Source organism: Lontra canadensis, unplaced genomic scaffold, assembly GCF_010015895.1.
Source record: "Lontra canadensis isolate GAN:19392208 unplaced genomic scaffold, GSC_riverotter_1.0 scaffold11, whole genome shotgun sequence".
Classification (NCBI taxonomy): domain Eukaryota; kingdom Metazoa; phylum Chordata; class Mammalia; order Carnivora; family Mustelidae; genus Lontra; species Lontra canadensis.
The window spans coordinates 20951934-20969099 of record NW_022631005.1 but is presented as its reverse complement, the minus strand read 5'-3'; positions in this window follow the sequence as shown (position 1 = coordinate 20969099).

Sequence of the window (17166 nt, the reverse complement as noted above, 5' to 3'; positions counted from 1 at the left end):
CCAGTTTAAAAGACTGATATATATATATGTATATATATATATATACAGACACACATATATATGTATGAATATATATGTGTGTCTGTATATATGTGTATATATATATACACATATGTATATATACATATATAAATGATGGTGTTTCAAGTAAGCCTTAGTATAACCACAAAACAAAAACCTATAGTGCGTACAGATAAGATAAAGAGAAGGGAAGAGCCCCTGGGTGTCTCAGTCGGTTAAGAGTCCTGGGATCGAGTCCGGCATCAGGCTTCCTGCTCAGCGGGGAGCCTGCTTCTACCTCTCCCTTTGCCTGCTGCCCCCATGCTGGTAAAGCAGAATATTAGAATCACATCTTTAGGAGGTAGGCTGTACTTGTCCAGAAAATTCATATACTTGAATTCTTGTTGATTGACAATAGTTAAATTAATTAAGCATTACTGTGCCTTGTGCATACAGAACATGTTGCTGAAATGAAAAGTAATGTGCATATAAGGAATATTTATGAGTAAATATCAGATTAATGCCTCCCAAAATATTCTTTGCCTTTTAGGAAAATCACTTCAATTAAGGACTTCCAAGAACCTTTTGCATATTCTTCTTCTCTAGTATATGTAATCTTCTGGTTCATATCCTATTGAAGAATCACCTCTTCACCTAATAAAGGAATACATAATACAATGTGTAATAAATTTCCTCACTGTATTCTATGTTGAGGCATTTGCCTTGAAGCTGAAATGTATTGTCCAGGGAAGTCGAAGGTGAATTCCATCTAGAACCAAGCAGCCTCCTTGGTCTTTGAGTTTCAAAGTTTTTAAAGTTTTAAAGTCCATAGCTAGATAATAGACTAAAATCAATGCTTTTGATTTTCAAGTTTCATTAGGAGTTGGGTTTATATACTCCAAACCAGATGGAATGGAACTTACATATTTTCTAAACATCATAGTACAGGCAGAGCAAAATTAGGTATATATATATATTTTTTTTTTTTTTTTTTTTTCCTTACTGCTTAAAGAGGGTTAAAACCATTCTGGGTTTGAGGAGGAGAGGAAAACTAGTTGGACCCCAATGTCCTGGCTCCTTTCTTTCTTTTTCTAAGTTACAAATAACGGCCATGAGATTTCCTTCTCTTCCTTGAATGGGTTATAGGTAAGCCTGGGACCAGGCTCATACGTTCCTGATTTTCTCGATCTTTGGGGATTGGTCAGAGACTGCAATGTTAGGACCCCCAGATATTTTGTCTCTGACTGTGACGACCTCATCGATTTATCCAGTGTGCTTTATAAATATGGTTATTCTCAATGAGTGACATGGCCCAAGAGAAATCAGAAAACATTGTCTTATAGAAAAATAAATGTGAACCAGGATAACGAGATGGTTTACTTTCTTAAAAAGGTTAACTGATCTATCAGTCTAATACTTCACTAACACCTGAATCATGTATGGAATTATTAAAAAAATTACAGACTCTTGGTTCCATGCAGGGGTGAAAGGAGTGAGATGGGTGGGTTCATTGGCTTTGTAAACTCCGCAGGTGACTGGATGTTCTATCAAGCTCAGTGCTCTTGACTTCAGCTATCTAGAAATGAATTTCCACCTGAATCCACCCAAGGATGAGTTCATCCTTCCTGCCCCTTTTTTATTTGAAAAGAGCCATAGGGAAATTCAGAAGGGCATTTTCCAGAGCACTCAGGTGAGGATTTTTATTGGAAAGAACCACTAAATCAAGACCCTCTGCTTGTGATAGTCTTGTTCAGGAGGGGCTTAAAAGCTCTATTCTTTAGAACAAAACCAAATGAAACCCTCACTCGGGGGTCTCAGCCAGGAGAGCTGCGGCCTCACCAGTGGCCACGCAGATATGCGCAGCTGCAGGTGGACTGTCACAGAATGGGCGATCGCTACTCTGCTCCCCCCACCACATATGCTCATTCCTCAGCAAATGTGTGATTCTCAAGGCCATAAAAAGCTCTCCTGAAATTTGGTTTAGTGCCACTCTGTGAGTGAATTCATTTATGGCATGGGAAAGTAGGCATCTGTGCATTTCTAATAGCGAAATTAAATAGTTCTTTACTTTTCCAGACTTAGCAGGATACAGGGATTGGTATTGGAGCTAGGGTTTACTGTCTTCCTGTGGATAGACACTCTTTCTCAAAATAATGAAAATCTGATTTAAAATCCTTAAAACACAAAATTTGACACTTCCTTTATTTTGTCTTACTAATCTACTGAGGACTCAACTCAAAACTGTTCCCGTATGTGTCATCTCTGACTTCTTCAGGCCACAGTGGTTTCTCCTTATTCCGCATTGGGCAGATCCCTGGGCAGGTTGTACATTGCCTATCTCCAGGGGAGCTGATGACATCATATATTTTGTATATCATCCTTGTTTATTTGTGTAATACAGATCAGATAGAAGTAAGATGTTCCATGTAAGAGACACGATTTTCTAATTTGCATCGAGGCAGGATATGGTCTTGTGGTGGTGCTGCCTTATTCTGATCTTTTATGTTACAGTGTGGTTAACAGGATGCTGTAAATCTTTGTTTATTTTGAATCAGTACATTTGCATGTTTTTCTTTCCAGTAAAAGTATGAGTTTCTCAGATTAGAAGCTTACATTTCACATCTGTTTTTACTGCTAGCCCAAATAAAAGGTGAGGATATAGTGTGTTCTCAAGTAAAACATTGTTAAACTGAGTCATGGGCACATGGAATATTAATGGTAGAAAAGACATCTATAATTCCAAGGGATCTGGTTGAGGACCTTGTCATTGAGATCAAGCCCAGTGAGAGATTTTTAGGACAGCATTTTTTACCTTACTACAATTTGATTTATACTTACAGAACATTGTAGATTTAATTTTTGGATTTTGCTATTTTTCCCCAAGAATTTAATAATAGGAATAATGTTTTTCACATTTTGGCCATTCAGAAGGCTGATACATCATTTTGGGATTGTTTTTAGCTCTATATAGCAGAAATCTCACTGCAGTAGTTTAATAAAATAAGGATCCATTTTTCTCATGTCATAAGGCCTGGGGGGTAGGTAGTTCATGGCTGGCCAGCTATTTAAGGAATGAGGCTCCTTTCTCATTCCTGCTCTGTCATCTTTAGCATGTGGCTATTGTTCCCATGGATGCAATATGGCAGTTGCTGCAACAGGTATCATGCTACAATCCACACAGGAAAATGGGAAAGGGAAGAACACAATGAGTTGGTTCTTTTTGAAAACTATTTCCAGAATCTTCTTTCAAAATCTTTCACTTAAACTTTTTTGGCTGGGACTATGTTATATGGCCAACCCTCTTGAGAGAGAGTCTGGAAAGGTTTTTAATTAACTATACAGAAGTCTTTTTGGAAGGAAGAAAGGGAGAATATATTTTCTGCTACACCTGATATTACAGTTTTTAAGTCTTTTTATGGTGTCATTTGGCTTTATTTTTCCAAGCTTGCTTGCTTATTTATTTATTTATTTATTTATTTGAAAAGATTTTATTCATTTGACAGAGAGACAGACACAGGGAGGGGGAGTGGGAGACGGAGAAGCAGGCCTTCTGTGGAGCAAGGAGCCTGATGCCGTGTTAAATCCTAGTTGGGCTAGACACTTGTCTACAGGGAATTCAAATGACTGGGAGGTGACCATGAGGGGATAAGAGAAAAAAAGTGAGCTGAGGCATGGATTGAGTTTGAGGATACTAATGTACGTAGTACATATACTATTGTAATGTATGTAGTCCCTTGGCAGGCCAGTTTAGAGCACTCTCAGGAAATATTGTGTGTGTCTGTCTGTAATATACTTTTAACTGCTTACTTCATTGATGGGAAGATCTAAATCTGATCTCAGTTTCCTGTGTCCTGCTTACTTTGCACCTTCAGCCAAAGAAGCTGTAGGTATAAAGCTGACATTCAGTGGACCAGTGGAAATCAAGAGAGAGCAAGACTGGTTCCACTGCTTATAAAACATGTAGAATTTCCTTCTACTATATACAAATTTCAATCATTTTAGTTTTACATAGACAAATATGATTTGTCTTGTTATTTCATTTTATTGGTAACTTTTTGTTTTGGAAAATTTCAGACTCAAAAGCAGAGGGATAGCACAATAAACTCCATGTGCCCTTCAATCGGTATCAATAATTGTTAACATATAGCCAGTCTTGTTTCATGTACAGCGATACACATTCTTTTTGCAAGATTATTTTGAAGGAAATTTATAAAATCTTATTTTTCATAAATGTTTTAATATATATCTCTAACATTTGAGAATCTTAACCTAGGCTGTATTTAGATTTCCCCACTGTCCAAATTTTTCACAGACTTGTTTAGGTTTTTAAATGAGGATCTAAATAAGAAAAAATACATTGTAGGGACGCCTGGATGGTTCAGTCAGTTAAATGTATGCCTTCAGCTCAGGTCATGATCCCAGCGTCCTGGAATCGAGTCCAGCATCATGCTCCTTGCTCAGCAGGAAGCCTGCTTCTCCTTTGCCTGCTGCTCCACTTGCTTGTGCTCATTTGCTCTCTTTCTGACAAATAAATAAATAAAATCTTAAAAAAAAAAAAGAAAAATACATTATAATTCATTGCAATGTTTCTTAAATCTCTTAGTCTACAAGGTCCCCTCTCTCTTTGTTTCTTCTTGCCATTGATTTGTGGACAAGTCCAGGCTAAATAGCATGCCCCTTATTCTGCTTTTTGCTGTCCACTTCTCCATGGTATCATTGTATTTGCTTCTCTGGGGCTTGTTTCTCCTACAAGCTGATTGTTAGATCAGAGCTCATGACCAGAGTCAAGTTCAAGTGTAATAATTTTTGTTTTGAAGGAATTGAAATCATTCTTTAAGAATAAATGTAACTGTTATTTTCCTTGTGAAATGTTCCTCACAGATAACAGTTTCATAACTCAATGTTAAAAGAAAAATACTTTGAATCAAAGGATTATCATCTCAAATCTCAAGCAGTTTGACATTTGAAACTCACGCTTTTTTCTTTTTTTTTCTGCCGGGTTTAATTTTCTTCTGTGTCACACTCAACAGATACTTTCTAAATAAAACAAACATTATTATGATTAAATTTTTTTTTTTTCATTCCTCAGTTTAAGGCTTCTTGACTTATTATGGCTGCTAACTATCAGGTAATTCTGCTTTTGCCTATATGATTATGTTACTTAGCTGTATATTTTTTCTATTAACTAAGTTAGCCCATAATTATGTGTAATTAATTCAGATTGAATTGAAAGGTTACTCTCAGCAATGTAAAAATATTTCCTGTATTAGACATGTTGACATGTCATTAAATTTTCTTTAAACCAATTATACAAATGTGACTCTTTACTAACAATAAGTAAGGGCTCATCTCACCTGCTTTAATCAGAATCACTTATAAGTATCAAACTGTATGCAAATTTACCTTGAAATTGGGTCAGTCTCTTACACCTTCCTTTTTGACTAGTCAGAACTTTTCTGTGCTGACCTATTTTTTTTTTCTCTCACGTAGTGAAAAGGGCTATGTGCTCATGATTTAGGATTACATTACTATATATGATCAATTTATGAATTCTCAATTTATCCAACTTGCATATATTTAGTCATCTTAAAATGACATGTATTTGTAATTTTTTATTCTAGTTCTAATTTAAGCCACTTCATGGTAGTTGTCTGAAAACTTTTTTTAAACCACGGAATCTGTTTTATTTTGTTTTAGGTAAATGTTTTGTAAGAAGTCTCTCTAAAAACATAAATACAGGCGACCAGGTCAGTTTGAAGTGGAGGCCAGGGGCCCCCTGCACAGCACCTCTTCTTTCTCTGTAAGCGCCCTAAGCATTTTGCATATTTACTAATGCTCACTGAGCACCACTGGAAAATAATGTCTTAAGGTGTCCCAGGCTCCATGTTTTTCCTTTGTTTATGGAAGGTCTCTGTGTTGAATATGAGAATGAGCTAATAGCACAGTTGAGGTGATGGGTCTGCCAATGAGACAATAAAGTGTTTAGGGCTTTTTGTTCTGTGTTCCTCTCTGACCTGCTCTTCCTAAACGGTTCTTTCATAGGAGTAAGTTAACCTCACACTGATAACTGGTTTCTCACCTCAGTTCCAGAGTTGATCACAAAATGTCAATTTGACCTTATAAATCTTCTGAAATACTTTATGGAAATTTTAAAATTAGCTGTGATTCAGAAATTCTCGTTTAACAAAATGTTTTGAATGCTGTTTAATGAATCCATCTTGTAACACTCTAGAGAAAAATCCCTATAACCTGGTTGTCACTGTGCACTGTGAATTCAAAAACTCATCAGTCATCTTTTGGTCAGCAGGCCTAAATTAAATTAAGCGATCTTTCTAATTAAGACAGAAATGCAGAGCACTTCATGTAATCAATGAATTATAACTGAAAAAAAGATAATTAAATTTGGAGTTCATCATCTAAAATTGAACTGGTAAACTTTGATTCCCCAAAATTTGAATTTAGCATATTTTAGATTCAACAGATTTCCAGAGCTCTCCACCTCCCTCCTCATTTTATATTTCTTATTTGTCTCTCAGATTCTCTTCTCTAATTTATCCAGAATGCCAATTTCTAGTAAACTTTACTTTTAGCTAAGTATTTATACTTAGGATCCCTTTCAGCACCTTAAAGGCAATCAGACCAAATTTAAGTTCTTGTAAGGATGTGTCAAATAGCCTGATGTATAAATCTAAGCTTCCCTTATCATGGTCCTACCCTTTGATTTCAGCTGATATTCTTAGTGGTCTAGAGGTGATATTCAAATGGCTAAATGGAGATTGGAGATTAAGGAGTGCACTTGTGATGAGCGCAGGATGAGGTATGGAAGTGTTAAATTATTATATTGTGTATCTGAAATGAATCTAACACTGTAAGCTAACTAACTGTAATTAAAATAAAAATTTTCAAAAGCCCACAAAAGGACTTATTAAACAAAAACAAAATGTTTAACCATTGGTATGGCACGAGCACCAATCAGTCAGAACAGACACTAGTCATAACATATGGTTAGATCATTTTTAGAGATCAGGAGATGCTGGGGTGGCCCAGGTAGGAGCATAGTCATTGGTCACACTAGACATAGAAGGAGTATTTCAGTGTTTTAACAGCTGGTGTAGTGGAAGCAACTGTTAGGTTCTTTAGGGATTGTTTCAGTTGAAAAGAGCCATCCCTTACTAGGAATTGCACAAACTCAATGACTGATGGATGATGGAGCTTAAATGTCTGACCTTTTTGCTCCTATTTGAGATTTCTCTGTGTGGGACTTCTAGATCCAGAGACCCCATGTGACTGGCTAAAGTTGACATTTTGCCTAAATTGCAGCTTTGTTTCTCCTTCTGACTAATCCTTCTTCTTTTTCCTTTCTTCCTTAAGTGTAATCTCAAGGGCTTTCCCTAGTGAAAGACCCACCAGGTAAAACACCATCTCAGTTCAAGATAGGGTTGTAGGAGGACCCTGAACTCTCCTCCTCCACAGAGCAACCAAATTATACCTATTCAGAGAACGATTCCTCCTGAAGAAGTACTGAGGGCTAACTGAACAGTTACTGAACATCCCTAGAGAGAATAGCAAGAGAACAGCAGGAAAGATGGATGGAGACATGGTAACAAAGGGGACTCCCCCACCCGCCACACACACACACACACACACACACACACACTGGAAAAGGCAGTGGGGAGGGATAATACTGAGGGAGGAGGAACAGAGTCCTGTCCTTGGACACATAAAGAAAACACTGCAGTTTAAAAGAGCAGCTAACATATAAAAGAGACAATACTAGAACTCTGCCAAGTGGCAGAGGAGCTGCGGGGAAGCACTCCTGGTCAGAGGTACTGGAGATCAACAGGGTTTACATTCTCACCAGCCCCCTTTACATGCCTAGATGGGAGCAAGGTCTAGAAGCTATAATAGGCAGATCCAGTTGTCTCAGTGAACTTGTGACTTCAGTGAGCCCAGGCTCCACTGTCCATACCACCCTTAGTCACATGCAGACACAGAAAAAAGCCATGGTGTAAAAGGGCTGAGGAACTGTAGGAGCCCTTTCTATTTCTCTATGTCAAAAGCTCAGACTGGAGCATATTCTGGCTGCCATTAAGGATCAGGGTTAAACCCTATAATTAGTAGATCCTGATGCTGGTGGGTCAGATCATCACAGGAAGCTGGTGACCTCAACAAGCTCATGATCTTCAAGCTCACACCAACCCCAGTATGTCTGGGACACAGAAAAAAAGCTGCAGTTTAAAAGGGACAAGGAACTGTGGTAAGGTTCCCCAAACCTTCACGTTAAAAGCGCAGACCAGATCAGGGCCTGGATGCCATAACGGGGAGGTTCAGACACTGTAATTAGAGGGCCCAACACCATATCCAGGCACCATAACTAGTGGATTTGGTAGTCACAGGGAAGTTGCAACCTCAGTGAACCCAGAGTCCTCATGCCCACATCAGCCCCAGTCATACTGGGGTACAGAAAAAAAGCCATGGCTTCAAAGGGTAGAAAAACTGTGGGAATATTCTCTCCCCCTCCACCTTAAAGGCCAGGCTGGAGCAGAATCTGGCTCACAATGAACTTGTGTCCTCAACCAGCTAAGGATCCGCAAGCCCCAACCAGCCTCCCTGTGGTTCTGGGTCCCAGAAAATAAGCCATGGTTTTGCGTGTGTGCGTGTGTGTGTGTGTGTGTGTGTTTAACTATTTAAAATGTTGTCTCCTCTTATTTTCTTTTTCTTTTTCTTTTGGTTTTGTTCTTTTTCTCTATTTTTTTTTCTTTCCTTCTTTTATTTTACTATTTTATTTTTTATTTTATTATTATTTTTCTTTCTTCTTTCTATAAATGAGTAACTAGTATGTACAGCCACAGCTCCAGTCAGTCAGGAAAGGTTGCCAAGTGCACACAGTCTCCATAAGGAACAACATACACAAGACTACTTCTTCAACTTTAGGAGAAGTAATTGTTTCATCTAATCCACAGAAACAAACACAGAAAGTCAAGCAAAATGAGGAGATAAAGAAATATGCTCCAAAGGAAGAACTGGAGAAAACCTCAGAAAAAGAACTAAGTGAAATAGAGAGAAGCAAAATGCCTAATAAAAAGTTTAAAGTAATCATTGCAAAGACACTCACTGGGCTGGAGAAAAAAATGGAAGATTTCAGAGGCCTTCAATAAACAGAAAATATTAAACAGAACCAACCAGAGTTGAAAAAATATAATAAATGAAATGAAAAATAACTACAAGATATCAACAATACATTTGTTGACTTGGATGCAGAAGAATGTATCAGTGATCTGGAAGATAGGGTAATGAAAAGAGATAAACTGAACAGCAAAGAAAGAGAAGAATTAAAAAAAAATAAGGATAGATTAAAAGATCTCTTGAATAATCAAGCAAACAAACATTTGCTTTATGGGGTCTCAGAAAATGGAGGGAGAGGAAAAAAGTATAGAAAACTTATTTGATGAGGGATGCCTGGGTGGCTCAGTCAGTTAAGCAACTGCATTCAGCTCAAGTCATGATCCCATGGTATTGGGATCAAGTCCCATATCAGGCTCCTTGTTCAACCAGGAGCCTGCCTCTCCCTTTGCCTGCTGCTCCCCCTGCTTGTGCATGCTCTCTCTCTCTCTGACAGATGAATAAATAAAAATATTTTTTTTTTAAAGAAAACTTATTTGGTGAAATAATAACTGAAAACTTCCCTAACCCAGTGGGGGCAAATTGATATCTAATTCCAGACAAGACAAACCCAAGAAGGTCCACAACATGACACATAATAATTAAAATATCAAAGGTTAAAGATAGAATCTTAAAAGGAGCAAGAGAGAAACAAAAAGTTACCTACAAGAGAAAATCTGTAAAGTTATTAGATGATTTTTCAGCAGAAACTTTGCAAGCTAGAAGAGAATGGCATGATATATTCAAAGTTCTAAAAGGAAAAAACAAGAACAAAACCAAAAAGAGATAGCCAAAAAAAGCCCCATCCAGCAAGGTTATCATTCAGATTTGAAGGAGAGATAAAGTTTCTCAGACAACAAAATAAGAGTTTATTGCCACTAAGCCGGTCTTACAAGAAATATTAAAGGGACTTATGTAAATGGAAAAGACATGGTCATAATTAGACATAGGAAAAATACGAATAAAGGTATATAAAATATGACACATATACTTAAAATGTGGAAAAGGGAATAAAAAGAGAAGAGAATGGGAAAAAGAAAAATTAGTTTTGGTGGTTTTTTTTATTTGTTTGTTTTTTGTTTTTTGTTTTTTTTTTAAAGAATGTCTTTCAACTTAAATGAACATTCAATTAATATGGACTGCTATTTATATAGGATGTTATATATGAACCTCAAGGTAACCACAAACCCAAAACCTACAATAGACACACAAAAAATAAAGAGAAAGAAAGCCAAGCAAAACACTATAAGTACTCAATTATCACAAAGAAAGAGATCAAGAGGAGAAGAAAGGAACAAAGAAGCGCTACAAAAACAACCAGAAAACAAATTTTAAAAATGACAATAAATACATACCTATCAATGGTTAAGTTAAATGTAAATGGCCTAAATGCTCCAATCAAAAGACATGGTGGAATGGTTAAAAAAAACAAGACTCAACTATATACTGTTTTACTCACCTCAGATCTAATGATGCATACAGACTAAAAGTGAAGGGATAGAAGAATATTCACCACGCAAATGGAAATGAAAAAAAAGCTGGGGTGGCAATAGTTATGTCAGACAAAAATAGACTTTAAAACAAAGACTCTAACAAAAGACAAGGAAGGACACTACATAATGATAAAAGGATCAATCCAATATGACCTTACAGTAATTTAAAAATCTATGCACCCAATACTGGAGCATCAAAATACATAAAGCAAATATTAGTAGACACAAAAAGAGAAACTAATATAAATACAGTAATAGTAGGAGACTTTAACCACCTCACTTACATCAATGGATAGATCCTCCAGACAGAAAGTCAATAAGGAAACAATGTCTTTGAATGGCATATTGGACCAGCTGAAAACCAGAGATAGATACAGAACATTCCATCCAAAAACACCAGAATATAAATTCTTTCTAAATGCATATGGGACATTCTCCAGAATGGATCACATATTAGGACATAGAGCAAGCCTCAATAAATTTAAGAAGATTGAAATCATACCATGCATATTTCCCTATCACAATGATATGAAACTAGAAATAAATCACAAGGAAAAAAATCAGAAAAACACAAACAGATGAAGACAAAATAACTTGCTGCTAAACAATCAATGAGTCAATGAAGCAGTCGAAAAAAAAAAAAATACAGGGAGACAAATGAAAATGAAAACACAAAGGTCCTAAATCTCTGGGATACAGCAAAATCAGTGTTAACCTCAAGAAACAAGAAAAAAACTTAAATAAACTGACCTTATGCCTTAAAGGAACTAGAAAAAAGAAAAAAAAAAAAAGCCCAAGGTGAGTACAAGAAAGGAAGTAATAAAAGTCAGAGCAGAAATAAATGATATAGAGATATAAAAAAAAAAGGGAAAAGAAAAAAAATCAATGAAATAAAGAATTGGTTCTTTGAAAAGATAAATGAAATTGACAAACTCATACCCAGACACATCAAGAAAAAAAAAAGGAGGACCCAAATAAATAAAATAAAAAACAAGAGAGGAGAATTAACAACGGACACCACAGAAATACAAAGAATGATAAGAAAATATCATGAAAAATTATATACTAACAAACTGGACAGCCTAGAAGAAATTCATAAATTTCTAGAAACATACAATCTTCCAAAACTGAATCAAGAAGAAATAGAAAATCTAAACAGATTGATTACAAGTAACAGAATGAAATTGGTAATCAAAACACCACCAAATATAAAAGTCCAGGATGAAATGGACTCAAAGTGAATTCTACCAAACGTTTAAAGAAGAAGTAATACCTATTTTCCTCAAACAATTCCAAAAAATAAAAGAAGGAAAACTTCCAAATACATTTTATGAGGCCATCATTACCATAATACTAAAACCAAACAAAGACACCACACATACAAAAAAAATTACAGGCCAATATCTCTGATGAATATATATGCAAAAATCCTCAACAAAATATTAGCAAACTGCATACAACTAACTATACATTAAAAAGATCATTCACCACAATCAGGTGGGATTTATTCCTTTGATGCAAGGATGGTTCAATATTCACAAAGCAATCAATGTCATATACCACATCAATAAAACAAAGGATAAAAAAAATCATATCTCAGTATATAGAGAAAAAATGATAAGATTTAACATCCATACATGACAAAAATTCTCAACAAAATGAGCTTAAAGGGAATATATTTCAACATAATAAAGGCCATATATGAAAACCCATAGCTAACATCATCCTCAATGGTGAAAACTGAGAACTTTCCTTCTAAGGTCAGGAATGAGACAAGGATGTCAACTTTTGCCATTTTTATTTAACGTAATCCTAGAAGCCCTAGCCACAGCAATTAGTCAAGAAAAAGAAATGGAAGGCATCCATATTGGTAAAGAAGAAAAACTGTCATTATTTGCAGGCAACATGAAACTATCTATAGAACATACTAAAGACTATGCCAAAAAGCTATGAGAAATACTGAATTTAGTAAAGCGGCAGAATACAAAATTAATACCCAGAAATCAGTAGCATTTCTATATACTAACAACAAATTTGAAGAAAGAGAAATTAAAAAAAAAAAAAAGAAAAGAAAGAAACTGGGGCACCTGGGTGGCTCAGTCAGTTAAGCATCTGCGTTCGGCTCAGGTCACGATCCCAGGGTCCTGGGATGGAGTTCCACATCAGTCTCCCTGCTCAGCAGGGAGTCTACTTCTCCCTTGGCCCTTCTCCCCACTCATACTTGATTGCTCTCTCCTTCTCTCTCTCTCTCCTTTGCAAAAATAAATCAATAAAATCTAAAACATCCCCCACCATTTACAATGCCACCAAAAAATAATAAAATTCCTAAGAATAAACTAAATGAAAGAGGTGAAAAATCTACACTCTGAAAACTATAAAACACTGATGAAAGAAATTGAAGATGAAACAAAAAAATGAAAAGGTATCCCATGCTCATGGATTGGAAAAATTAATGTCAAAATGTCCATATTACCCAAAGCAACCTACAGATTGAATGCACCTCCTATCAAAATACCAATAACATTTTCTGTGAAGCTAGAACAAATAATATTAAAATTTGTATGGAACCACAGAAGGCCATAAACAGCCAAAGCATCCCTGAGAAAGAAGAACAAAGCTGAACGTATCACAATTCCCAAATTCCAAATTTCTAGATAATACTACAAACCTGTAGGAATCAAAACAGTATGGTACTAGCAGAAAAATAGACACAATGATCAGTGGAACAGAATAAAGACCCCAGAAATAAACTAACATTTATATGGCCAAATAAGCTATGACAAAGGAGGGAAGAATATATGTTGGGGAAAAGATAGTATTTTCACTAAATGGTACTGGGAAAACTGGACAGCTACATGTAAAAGAATGAAATTGGAACACTTTCTCATACCATTCACAAAAATAAACTCAAAATGGATTAAAAACAAAACCATGAGACTTGAAACCATAAAAATCCTGGAAGAGGGACCCTGGGTGGCTCAGTTGGTTAAATGACTGCCTTTGGCTCAGGTCATGATCCTGGAGTCCCGGGATTGAGTGCCACACTGGGCTTCCTGTTTGGTGGGGAGTCTGCTTCTCCCTCTGAACCTCCTTCCTCTCATGCTCTCTCAATAAATAAATAAAATCTTTAAAAAAAATCCTGGAAGAAAGCATAGGTAATAATTTCTTTGATGTCAGCTGTAGCAACATTGTTCTAGATATGTCTCCTGAGGTAAAGGAAATAAAAGCAAAAATAAACAATTGGGACTACATCAAAATAAGTTTTTGCATAACAAAGAAAACCATCAACAAAATTAAAAGACAATTTATGGAATGGGAGAAAATATTTGTAAGTGATATATCCAATAAAGGCTTAATATCCAAACTATATAAAGAACTTATACAACTCAACACCCAAAACCAAACAACCCAATTAAAATATAGGCAGAGGACCTGAGTAGACATTTCTCCAAAGAAAACAACCAGATAGCCAACAAACAGATAAAAAATATGTTCAATATCATCAACAAAGAAATGCAAATCAAAACCACTGTGAGATATCACCTCACACCTGTTAGAATGGCTCAAATCAAAAAGACAAGAAGCAACAAGTATTGACAAGGATGTGGAAAAAAGGGAACCCTCATCCACTGTCGGTAGGAATGCCAACTGGTACAGCCACTGTGGAAAATAGTATGGAAGTTCCTCAAAAAATTAAAATAGAAATACCATATGATACAATAATTTCACTATTGGGTATTTGCCAGGGAAAATGAAAATGCTAACTCAAAATGCTATATGCACCCCTATGTTTATTGCAGCATTGTTTACAATAGCCAAGACATGGAAGCACCTAAGTGGCCACAAATAGGTGAATGGATAAGAAAAGTGGTGTGCGCACATGCGCACACACACACACACACACACACACACAGGAATATTACATAGCCATCAAAAGGGATGAGGTTATGCCATTTGAGGCATGTATAGACCTAGAGGGTATTACCAAGTGAAATCGATCAAGCTGAGAAAGACAAATACTATATGATCTACTTATAAGTGGATTCTAAAAAAATGAACAAACAAAAATCGGAATCAGATCTATAAATATAGAGAACAAAGTGTTGGGTGTCAGAGGGGAAAGGAGTGGGGGTTTGGGCAAAAATCGGTGAAGAGGAGTAGAAGATATAGGCCTCCAGTAATGGAATGACTGAGTCATGGGAATGAAAGCAAAGCACAGGGAATACAGTGGTATTGTAAGAGATACAATGGGATAGATGGTAGCAATACTCGTGGTGAACATAGCATAACATATAAACTTGTGAAATCACTAACTTGTACACCTGAATCTAATGTAACAGTGCATGTCAACTATACTGAAATAAAAGGAAAGAAAACAAAATAAAAGAAAAACCATCTCAGAATCTGTTTCTCAAAACACTTGACTTGAGGCAGCTGGTGTGATAAGCCATGTCTAGACAATATTTGGGCTATAATCTTGTATATATTTTTTAAAGTAATGAGCAATGTGAAAAGTAGATGCTCAATGAATATTTGTTGAATGAATCATCTTGGGGGGTCAAAAGGTTGTCCTAAGCAGGAGTCTTCTCCAGAGAGTCTGGCCTGGGTAGGATGTTATCAAGGAAGATTGTGAGCAATCAGGTAAAAGCAGAGAAACACTGACTACTGGGAGTCGTGGGAAGGGGTGCAAGAGGGAGAGATGGGGGTGGAAACAGAAATCATTACTTAAAATTTGAGGAAGGCCACCTAGGATGTGGATGTACAATGAACATTTTATTAGAGAATCCAAAGAAGAAGGAATTTAGGATGCAAGCCTGGAAGGATAGATGTCATGAGGGCCACCTTCATAGGCATGTGACCCATGCTGTCACAGAGGCCCCTGACTCAAAAGGGTCTCATGCTGAGAAGGGATCCATGGTCAGAAGAGCCCAGTGCTTCATTTAGTGTTCATCTCACCTTAAAATTTTTAATACTTTTTTTTTTTTTTAAACAAGAGTCCTACATTTTATTTTGTACTGGGCCTTAAAAAAGTACATGGGGTCTTGGGTGTAACCTCAGCTCCACTCTGCTAGAATGAATGGGACTCTGTCCCTATGGACAATGACTGCCAGTCAACCCCACGTATACTCAAACAGATACAGTAATTAAATGCCTCCTCTAAGACCTGGAACATCTCCTGTCAGAGGCCACATGTTCTAATTTAGGCCATAGTTTTTCATTAGAAAACTGAGATGGCAAATTGCAGAAAGTCTTGCTTTACTTCATTTTAAGGTGCTAAAGAAAACAAGAGAAGCTTTAATCCTTGTTGTGAAAACATGAGACGGAATCTCTGCTTCTCTTCTAAGCAGAAAATATCACCTTCTTTTGGGATATGGCCAAACACATGGCTTTTCACAAGTAAAGCCACACTGGGTGATGCTTATACTATTTCTACTTTCCTTTCTCAAAGGGGTGAAAACACCCCACTGCCACCTTTTGGTTGTACTAGACTATGGGGCCACGGTGCACTAGATTATGGGGCCACGGTGCTATGAGGGACACTCCTGTTTCTCTGATTAACCCCTGCCAGCTTAGGTTGCTTGGGTAGAGCTATACCCATGGTGTGGGTTTATGATCTACTCCTCATGGCTGTCTAGCACGTCAGGTTTACAAAATGTTTTCACACTATCTCATAAATGCTTGTTGAATTGAATTGGGACATGTTCATAAACATTTTAGAGTCTGAACTTTCAGCAGAAATTCATCGAAATTCTGTTCAAATTATAGCCAAGGTCTATAAAGCAGAAAAATTTTCAGACTCTGGGATCATTTATGATTTGCTCTCAGACTAGAGTGTTTTGATGATTTAAAGCCCATCTGTCTCCTTTTCCTCAGGGCCTTTGAACTTTTAACAGATGCCTGGAGTTTCTGCACAATGACTTTCTACTTCAGTATGGAAAGGTCACTGTTTAGTGTAGGCCCGGTACAGAGGGAGAGACTCCACTTCCCATTGGGTCAAGTGCCCCGACATCTTCATCTGGATTTTTTTTCCCCCGGTCGGAGTGATGAGAGACAATGTTCTCTTTCCATTTGCCAAGGTGTTATCTTCTTGGAGGCTGCCTGATTACATGATAATCAAGGTAAGGGGAGAAAGACTGCACTCATTTTTTAAAGAACATGAATGACATTTGTCATTACAGAAATTTAGGTTCATAACCACTTCTGTTTTGTCACTGCCTGATTTAAATAGATTTTTGCTCAAATAAACTTAATGTTTACAATGTCTCAGTTTACCTTCTTCTAGTTCTGGTGTCAGAAGAAGACATCAAAAGCGAGCCCCAGAGTCCCCCTGACCCAGCAGCAACAAGGCAAAGTGTCTGCTGAGCCCCTTCCCCGCGCCACTCCCCAACCCCCCAGCTTGCCGCTTTCTAGTGAGGATGAGTCAGTCCCTCTCAGACCCCACCTCAAGGCTCTTTCGTTATGAGCTTTCAGACTTCATTTGAATATTTCCTTTTCCACACTGGGTCCAGAA